The sequence below is a fragment of the Trachypithecus francoisi genome, unplaced genomic scaffold, assembly GCF_009764315.1.
Source record: "Trachypithecus francoisi isolate TF-2019V2 unplaced genomic scaffold, Tfra_2.0 Lachesis_group10, whole genome shotgun sequence".
In the NCBI taxonomy this organism is placed as follows: Eukaryota; Metazoa; Chordata; class Mammalia; order Primates; family Cercopithecidae; genus Trachypithecus; species Trachypithecus francoisi.
In genome coordinates, this window is record NW_022681455.1 from 44978118 (window position 1) to 44987209 (window position 9092).

The window sequence follows — 9092 nt, forward strand, 5'->3', positions numbered from 1 at the left end:
GTCTTTGCTCTTGCTTCTCTAGTTCTTTTAATTGTGATGTTAGGGTGTCGATTTTAGATATTTCCTGCTTTCTCTTGTGGGCATTCAGTGCTATAAATTTCCCTCTACACACTGCTTTAAATAGGTCCCAGAGATTCTGATATGTTCTGTCTTTGTCCTCATTGGTTTCAAAGAACATCTTTATTTCTGACTTCATTTCGTTATTTACCCAGTAGTCATTCAGAAGCACATTGTTCAGTTTCCATGTAGTTGTGCGGTTTTGAGTGAGTTGCTTAATCCTGAGTTCTAATTGGATTGCACTGTGGTCTGAGAGACAGTTTGTTGTGATTTCTGTTCTTTTGCATTTGCTGAGGAGTGCTTTACTTCCAACTATGTGGTCAATTTTAGAATAAGTGTGATGTGGTGCTGAGAAGAATGTATATTCTGTTTATTTGGGGTGGAGAGTTCTGTAGATGTCTATTAGGTCTGCTTGTTGCAGAGCTGAGTTCAGGTCCTGGATATCCTTGTTAACCTTCTGTCTCATTGATCTGTCTAATATTGACAGTGGAGTGTTAAAGTCTCCCATTATTATTGTGTGGGAGTCTAAGTCTCTTTGTAAGTCTCTAAGGACTTGCTTTATGAATCTGGGTGCTCCTGTATTGACTGCATATATATTTAGGATAGTTAGCCCTTCTTGTTGAACTGACCCCTTTACCATTATGTAATTGCCTACTTTGTCTCTTTTGATCTTTGTTGGTTTCATGAAGTATCTCCAAAGAAGTTCAAAGCAGCCCTCACAAGATCCAGAACTACCCCAAAAGCAGCTCAAAGAAAGGAGTTTTGCTAGCTGCAAATGTAGTAAACTCGCATTTCTGTCTGGCCATGTTTTCTGGGCTCTCAGCCTTTCAGCCTAGCACCTCAGCACAAAGACCCAAGCCCCATATGCCCCACAAATGGAGAAAGACAGGAGCCCAATAGCTCTCCACGGAAGGGAAAAGGACGAGTGACAAATGAGTATCCCAAAAGGTCATGAATCATGCAAATAAGTGTAAACAAATGGGTCTAGTTCCCTGAGCAGGGATTGAACCTAGACCACACTGGCCACTAGACTACAGGGTGGAGTGCTTTTTTGTGTGTCAATCCTGCAGGGGATCCAAAGCAGGAAGTTTGAGTGTTTAAAGGATTTTATTTTTATTTTTTATTTTTATTCGTGATCTGATCTGAATTGAACTGCTGCTTAGCTAATTTTCTGGATGTTAGCATTTCAAAGATGATAAAGTTTAAAGGGTATTGTTTGATATTGGGTCAGTAAATCAGTGTATTTATTAGTCTTGGTTTAGGAAAGTTGTTCGATCTGCATTTTTATAATCATAGTAGATTTATTTCCACTCTGCAGTTGTTCCATTTGTTCCTTCTGTTCTAAATTTAAATTCATTTCCCCCTTCTGAGAGAAGGAAATGTGTACACTGTAAAATTCCAGAACATCTCTGGCTAAGAGGTGTATAGGAGTTGAGGGATGAGTAGATCATGGGGCTCCTCTGAAGGAGCAGTGAGAGGTGAACAGGAGAAAGCCTGAGTTCAGATCACAGGGCTCATCTGAAGAAGCAGTGAGAGGCAAAAGGAAAAAAGCCTGTGAAGTCTGTTTTAATAGTTTATAGTTTCAAATATCCCTTTGTTTACCTGTTGAATGGAATAGGCAATTTTTTTTCTGTTAGAGTTTCTTTTAGAGGTTTTAAGGTGTATTGGAAATAAGTCCCCTATTCAATTTGTCTGGTTTTAAAACTAGCTCTTTCTAATTATTCACACAAATAAATTGGTTTTTTTTTTTTTTTTTTTGAGACGGAGTCTCGCTCTGTCGCCCAGGCTGGAGTGCAGTGACGCAATCTCAGCTCACTGAAACCTCTGCCTCCCGGGTTCAAGCGATTCTTCTGCCTCAGCCTCCTGACTAGCTGGGACTACAGATGCGTGCCGCCATACCTGGCTAATTTTTGTATTTTAGTCAGAGACAGGGTTTCACCATGTTGGCCAGGATGGTCGTCTTGATCTCTTGACCTTGTGATCCGCTTGCCTCGGCCTTCCAAAGTGCTGGGATTACAGGCATGAGCCACTGTGCCTGGCCTGTTTTTGGTATTTTAAAGGCCTTCATTTTTGGTCATTGCTGCTTATGACCATCCCAGGTTAGGTGGGTGCACGTAACTGGATATCTACAAGAGGGTACCCCATAAATGGTCTAGATAAATCCAGCTGGTGTTTCTAAAAGGAGCATTGAGATTTTGAAGCTTGATTTCCCATCATTTAGGAACTTTTCAAAAGTGAGGCTGGGAATGTGTTTAGGCTCAAAGTGTGATGATTCTCTCAGTGTGTCTAAGTGCCAGGTGGCAGCAGAATGCCAAAGGTATGTGGGGCCAGACCCTTATCTTACAACAGTCTGGAAGAGCAAAACGGGGGTACACTTTTCACTTAGGAACTAACAGGAACCAGTCACAAATGAAAGGTTAATCTTGAATTTTCAAGAGATAGAAAACAGCGACAATCTTAAAAGCATACTATGTAAAATGAAACCACCAGTGCCTAATGGTCAGTCCTTTGACCTGAATCTCTGAGAACAGAAAACCAAACACTGCATATTCTCACTTGTAAGTGGGAGTTGAACAATGAGAACACATGGACACAAGGAAGGGAATATCACACACCGGGGCCTGTCAAGGGTGGGGCGCTAGGGGAGGGATAGCATTAGGAGAAATACCTAATGCAGAAGACGGGTTGATGGGTGCAGCCAACCACCATGGCACGTGTATACCTCTGTTATAAACCTGTATATTTAATATCCTTAATATATAATAAAATTTTACAAATAAGTAGGAAAACTTAAATAAAAAAAAAAAAAATCAAGCCCAGAAGCCTCAGACATCGGTCTTTGCTGCTGATTACAGAAACAGCCTACAATTTCAGACAGTTCTGGGCAAGTGTAAAAGCCAGCCTAGAGAAAATGATGCTTATCAGCAGGCAAAACCTCTGCTGAGGAGAATCCGCAGGCTGGGAAGTGGCAATAATTGGGCCAGGGGCCAGGTCAGAGCTTGCCCTCTTTACTAACTGCAGGAAGAGCTCGGAAGGGAAAAAAAGAGGAAGGCAGGGAGGAGGGGAATGCTTAACCGCCTTAGGAGAACAAATAGCTTTTAAATACTTTAGACCCATTTTTTACCTGTAACCAATTGATGTGCTAATTCCACTTCATTCTTTGTGGCACCAAAGGAAGCTCTAAAGCCCCTACTTGCCAATAGCTTGTTTCAGGTTATACTGTTTGTCCATAGAAAAAAAATAAAACTATATTTCTTTAAAGCTAGTGTTTGATTTCTTTAAGAACAGCCTATAATAGAGAGTTTTAATAAATTCCATTTATTTCCGTTAGTTCACACGGCCCATAACGATTGCCATCCAGGTCAGCCCCGGGTCCCCCTCTGCCAGGGCCAGGGCCTGAGTAAGGAGAAATATGTCGGGGAGTTGTGGTGACATCACCTTCAAGAGGTTAGGGACATTTTGAAACATCTGTAGCTTCCTGATTCACGGGCCTCCTTTGTGTTAGTAACGATGCAGGTCAGCCATGAGCTCCCCAGCTGGCAGTACACGCTCCACACTTTCCCACCTAGGAGATCAGCCTTCCTTTTATTTGCCAGAACTCAACTCTGCAGCCTCAACCCAGATTTGGGGGTCAGGTGGTGGGGACACAAGACCTGGGTGTTCTCTTCTGGAGGGCGCCCTTCCCAGCTTTAGTCTCAGCCCCTTTCCTTCACAGCCTCATCTTGCAGCCTGAGGGAACAGTCTCATTTACAGGCTTCCTTTTGCCTTCTCTGCTTCACCTTGACCGAAGCTACCCCTCTCTGCACTTTCTTTAAGTTAAGCAAATGCCGTTTTTTGGAAGCTGGTCTTGAAACTGCCTTTGCAAAATTATAAGTAACGAGGGAAATCTAACATGACTGACTCCATCTTACTTCTAACCTCACAGGCTAAATTATTGTTTTGGTTTTTTTTTTGCTTATTCTAGTGTTGAGGCCAAGATAACTATGAGAGGACTTTAGTTCATAGGTACAGTCTGAAGCAAGGAAATCTGATCCTCTCTTTGTCCAGAGATTGAAGCCACATTCATAAGACAAGGCTAAAACTGTGGCAGAGGCTTGAACTTTGTTAAGGAATTGGCATAAATAGTAACCTGCTATTGCTTAGCTTGCTTTTCTATAAATTGCTTACTACCCCACTGTCACATAATCAAAGATTGCAAGATTTATAACTTCCCCAACTACTACTATACATGACATCACTATTGTGAAACCTAAAGAACTGATCTTTGAGATGTTTTTTGGATTTAGCATTTTGGTAAACCACAAAGATGCCACCTGGTCCTGAGACCCCCCTCCCCACACCCTGCCACTGAGAACTAACTCATCTGCATGAAGACAGTTTAGACACCCCTGTGATTTCATCCTCAGCCAATCAATTGTTTCAGTTCTCCCGTCTCCTGCTCACCAAAGTACTCTTAAAAACCCTAGCCTCTGAATTGTTTTGTTTATTTATATTTTTTCATTTAACAATTTAGTGGTACATAGTAGGTCTATATATTTAAGGGGGACATGAGATGTTTTGCTGCAGGCATGCAGTGTGAAACAGGCACAGTATGGAGAATGGGGCGTTCATTCCCTCCAGCATTTATCCTTTGAGTTACAAACAATCCAATTGTACTCTTTAAATTATTTTAAAATGTATAATTAAGTTATTATTGACTATAGTCACCCTGGTGTGCTATTAAATAGCACAAAGTAGGTCTTATTCATCCTTTCCATTTTGTTATACCTATTAACCATCCTCCCTCCTCCCCAGTTCCACACTACCCTTCCCAGCCTCTGGTAACTAACCTTCTACTCTCTCTGTCCATGAGTTCCATTGTTTTGATTTTTAGATCCCACAAGTAAGTGAGAACATGCGACGTTTATCTTTCTATACCTGGCTTATTTCGCTTAACATAATGATCTCCAGTTCTATACATGTTGTTGCAAATGACAGGATCTCATTCTTATGACTATATTGCACTCCATTGTGTATCTGTCCCACATTTTCTTTATCCATTCATCTGCTGATGGACACTTAGGTTGCTTCCAGATGTTAGCTATCATAAACAGTGCTGCAGTAAACATAGAAGTGCAGATATCTCTTTGATATACTGATTTCTTTTCTTTTTGGTATATACCCAGCAGTGGGATTGCTGGATCATATGGTAGCTCAATTTTTAGTTTTTTGAGGAACCTCCAAATTGTTCTCCATAGTGGTTGTACTAATTTACATTCCTACCAAAAGTGTACAAGGTTCCCTTTTCTCTATACCCTCATCAACATTTGTTATTGCCTATCTTTTATATATATGCCATTTTAACTGGAGTGAAATGATGTATCATTGTATTTTTGATTTGCATTTCTCTGATGATCAGTGCAGTCAAGCACATTTTCATATGTGACATGGTTTGGCTCTGTATCTCCACCCAAACCTCATCTCAAAGTGTAATCCTCATGTGTTGAGGGAGGGACCTGTAATCCCCATGTGTCAAGGGAGGGAGGTGATTGGATCATGGGAGTGGTTCCCCCCATGCTGTTCTCATGATAATGAGTTCTCATGAAATCTGATGGTTTTATAAATGTTTCACAGTTCTTCCTTCACACGTTCTCTCTCCTGCTGCCTTGTGAAGAAGGCGCTTGCTTCCCTTTCACCTTCTGCCATGATTGTAAGTTTCCTGTGCCTCCTCAGCCATGTGCAATTGTGAGTCAATTAAACATCTTTCCTTTATAAATAACCCAGTCTTGGGTATTTCTTTATGGTAGTGTGAAAATGGACTAATATGATATGCCTGTTTGCCATTTGTATGTCTTCTTTTGAGAAAAGTCTGTTCAAATCTTTTGCCCATTTTTTTGATCAGATGATTAGATTTTTTTTTTCCTGTAGAGTTGTTTGAGCTCCTTATGTATTCTGGTTATTAATCCCTTGTGAGATGGGTAGTTTGCACATATTTTCTCCTACTCTATGGGTTGTCTCTTCACTTTTTTGATTGTATCATTTGCTGTGCAGAAGCTTTTTAACTTGATATGGTCACATTTGTCCATTTTTGCTTTAGTTGCCTGTGCTTGTGGGGTGTTGCTCAAGAAATTCTTGCTCAAACTAATGTCCTGAAGATTTTCCCCAATGTTTTCTTGTAATAGTTTCATAGTTTGAGGTCTAGTTTCTGAATTGTCAGGGAGGCAGATTTGAGAAATAGCATCCTCTCTCTCATCCTTTCACTTGACTGGTCCTGCAATTATTAAACTCTTTCTTTGCTGTAGTACCTGCTGTTCCTAGTGCATGGTCTTTTCTGGGCAGCAGGAAGAAAGAACCCACTGGGCTATGACAGTCTGACTTCCAGTGCCAGAGGAAATTCACTCACTGCAAATGTCATTTACCTAGTACTTCCAATTCTCCTTCCAGGCACATGGAAGTATTATATTTCCCTGCCCTTGGAGCCAAGCTTGGCCATGTGACATGCTGTGTGAACCACAGTGGTATGTGTCACTTCTGGGTGGAAGCATTCAGAACTAGTGTGTGATTTTCCATGCTGGAGGTTTCCTTCTGCTGTGGGAACCACCACTGTATCAGACAGTGGCTTCTCTGAGAAAGCTGCTTAGCCTCCAAGGGGGACACAGTCTCCAGAGCTCACTCCTGACTTGGCCAAAGAGAAAGAATATTCCAGAGGGCTGATCCAGAGATCTCAGAGGGCAGTGGACAATGGGAGCTTCTCCTAGAGCTGTAAATGAAGGCCTAATCAAGAAACAATCTCCATCCAATGATAGGTGCCCTCAAGGTGGGCAGGGCAGGTGTTTATTGTCTGTTAAATTTTTCATTCCCCTTTTAGGACTGGAGTGTCATTCTGCCCCTACACCACATTTGTACATTGGGGGTATGGGGCAGATAACTTGTCATAGGCATTAATATCAGGAAAAAACACACATCCAATGCAGACCTAATGATGAGAATATTGTGCGTTGCCCAGGGATTTGGGACCTTCACCAGGTGTCTGCACAGGCTTACAGATTGTGCCATTCTGTCTCTCCCTCTGCCATGATGATAGACACTGTTTCAGATGGTGACTACTCTGTCAGACCAATTCCAGTGTGGTGATAATTTAGAGCTCCCAGCCAATTGAAAGACATGTTTCATGAGCAAGAAATCAACCTTTTGTTAATCATTCTAAGTCACTGAGGTTTTGGTATCCAGAGCATAATCTAGTTCATTCTTACTGATACTCTCTAACACACATTAATTCTTTCATTCAACATATGTTGACTTACTGTGTACTGTCTTGAGTCCCCAAATACAGAAATAAATAAAGTGCAGTTCACTGCCTTTAAGGTGGTCACTGTTTAAGGGAGACAGACCAGGCCAATAGACAAGCAACATTACCCTTCCACTTCATGCATATCTGCGATAGGTATTAGCACTCTGGCACTTTTCTAACTATATTCCAATAATCTCTGTATATCTCCCCTAAAAGCCCAATACTCTCAAAGATCTTATAGGACAAGGGATTGTTTAGGGGGGTGGTGGATGGATGGATGGATGGATGGATAGTTGTGTGGCTGAGTGAGCGAGTGGATGGATGGATGGATGGATGGATGGATGGATGGATGGATAATTGTTTGGCTGGGTGAGTGGATGGATGGTTGAATGAGTGGATGGATGGATAAATGAATGGATGGATGGACAGGGGGACAGATGGATGAAAGGAAGGAATCAGGTGGAGCTGGTCTGATTGAAGAGGCACTTTCTCAGGGCCCATCCTCCACCCTTTCTCCATGCCATATCAAGCTCCACAGCAGTAGGAACAATCATGTGATCCTTCTCTGGTTCTCAGTATTAGCAGCCTGATAATATTGATTCTAGAAATTTGCCTGAGTGACGGCAATACATACTTCTCTCCCCTATTCATTTGAGAAACCTTTATTAAAAACCTTCTATAGCTGCCTTACTTTTGAAGTGTCAGATATGATTCCTGAATAGACGTACCAGATATTTGGCTTCTGATCATCTTTCTGCAAAAGCCCACCCAAACTCCTGTACACCACATTTCTCTTGTCTACTTATGCTGCCACTGACTTATTAGGAATGTTGAGTGATTCTAAGGGAGCCTCAAACCTGCCTTCTCTCCATAGTTGCTTGTAATAGGGAGAGTGTTTTAAGTTGAATTAGCATATCAGCATGCCTTTTAAAATGTTTTGTTTGCTCCCAAACATAATTTGAGGCAGTTTACTAAATCACATATACTGCAGTAGATGTTACTATAAGAAATGAAGGTTAAGAGTTCCCCAGGACAGCCTGATTACTTAATTTCAGGCACAGCTGGTTCTAGGCTAACTTGTGAGGTCAAAATCATGATCTTTACCTCCGTTTTCTACGTCCTTGTCTCACCTACATCTCCCTGATCCAGCCTGGGCACTGTAAAGAACTGGCAGTCAGGAGGTCAGGGTTCATTCAGGATCCTCCAGTAAGTAGCAGGGTAGGTCACGCCATGTCCCTGAGTCTTGGCCCTCTCCTCTGTAAGAGTCCAAGGTCATACTCAGCATCTTCCTATGTTCTTGCCAGGCCCAGCACTCTAAAATTTTCTGGCCCACTTATAAGAGTAACATTTTAATTTCAAACTAAATGTTATTTATGATTAAAGAGGCAATATGATTGTGTACTTCAAAACTCATAATAATATGAAAAGATACACGTAAGAAGTCTTGTCCTGCTCCATCTCTAGCCACCTAATTCCCTCCTCCCCCCATCCAGAACTGTGAACAGTTTGATTTTACCCTGCTTGCAAGCTAACATATAAGGCACCACTGTTAAACAGGCAGAAGATGTAAGAATTAGGTAAGAAACAAAGGACTTCATTACTCATGGGACAGCAGGCAGCATGCATTTGATATTCATACCAGTTCCTGTGTCCGCCAGGGTGGGCATGTGGAGTGGCCAGGGTGGGTGCCATGCGTGCAGTAAGTTTGCATCATAACTCAGGAATCCCAAGATTAGGAAACTCCAATCTTTTATATTGGGCTGAG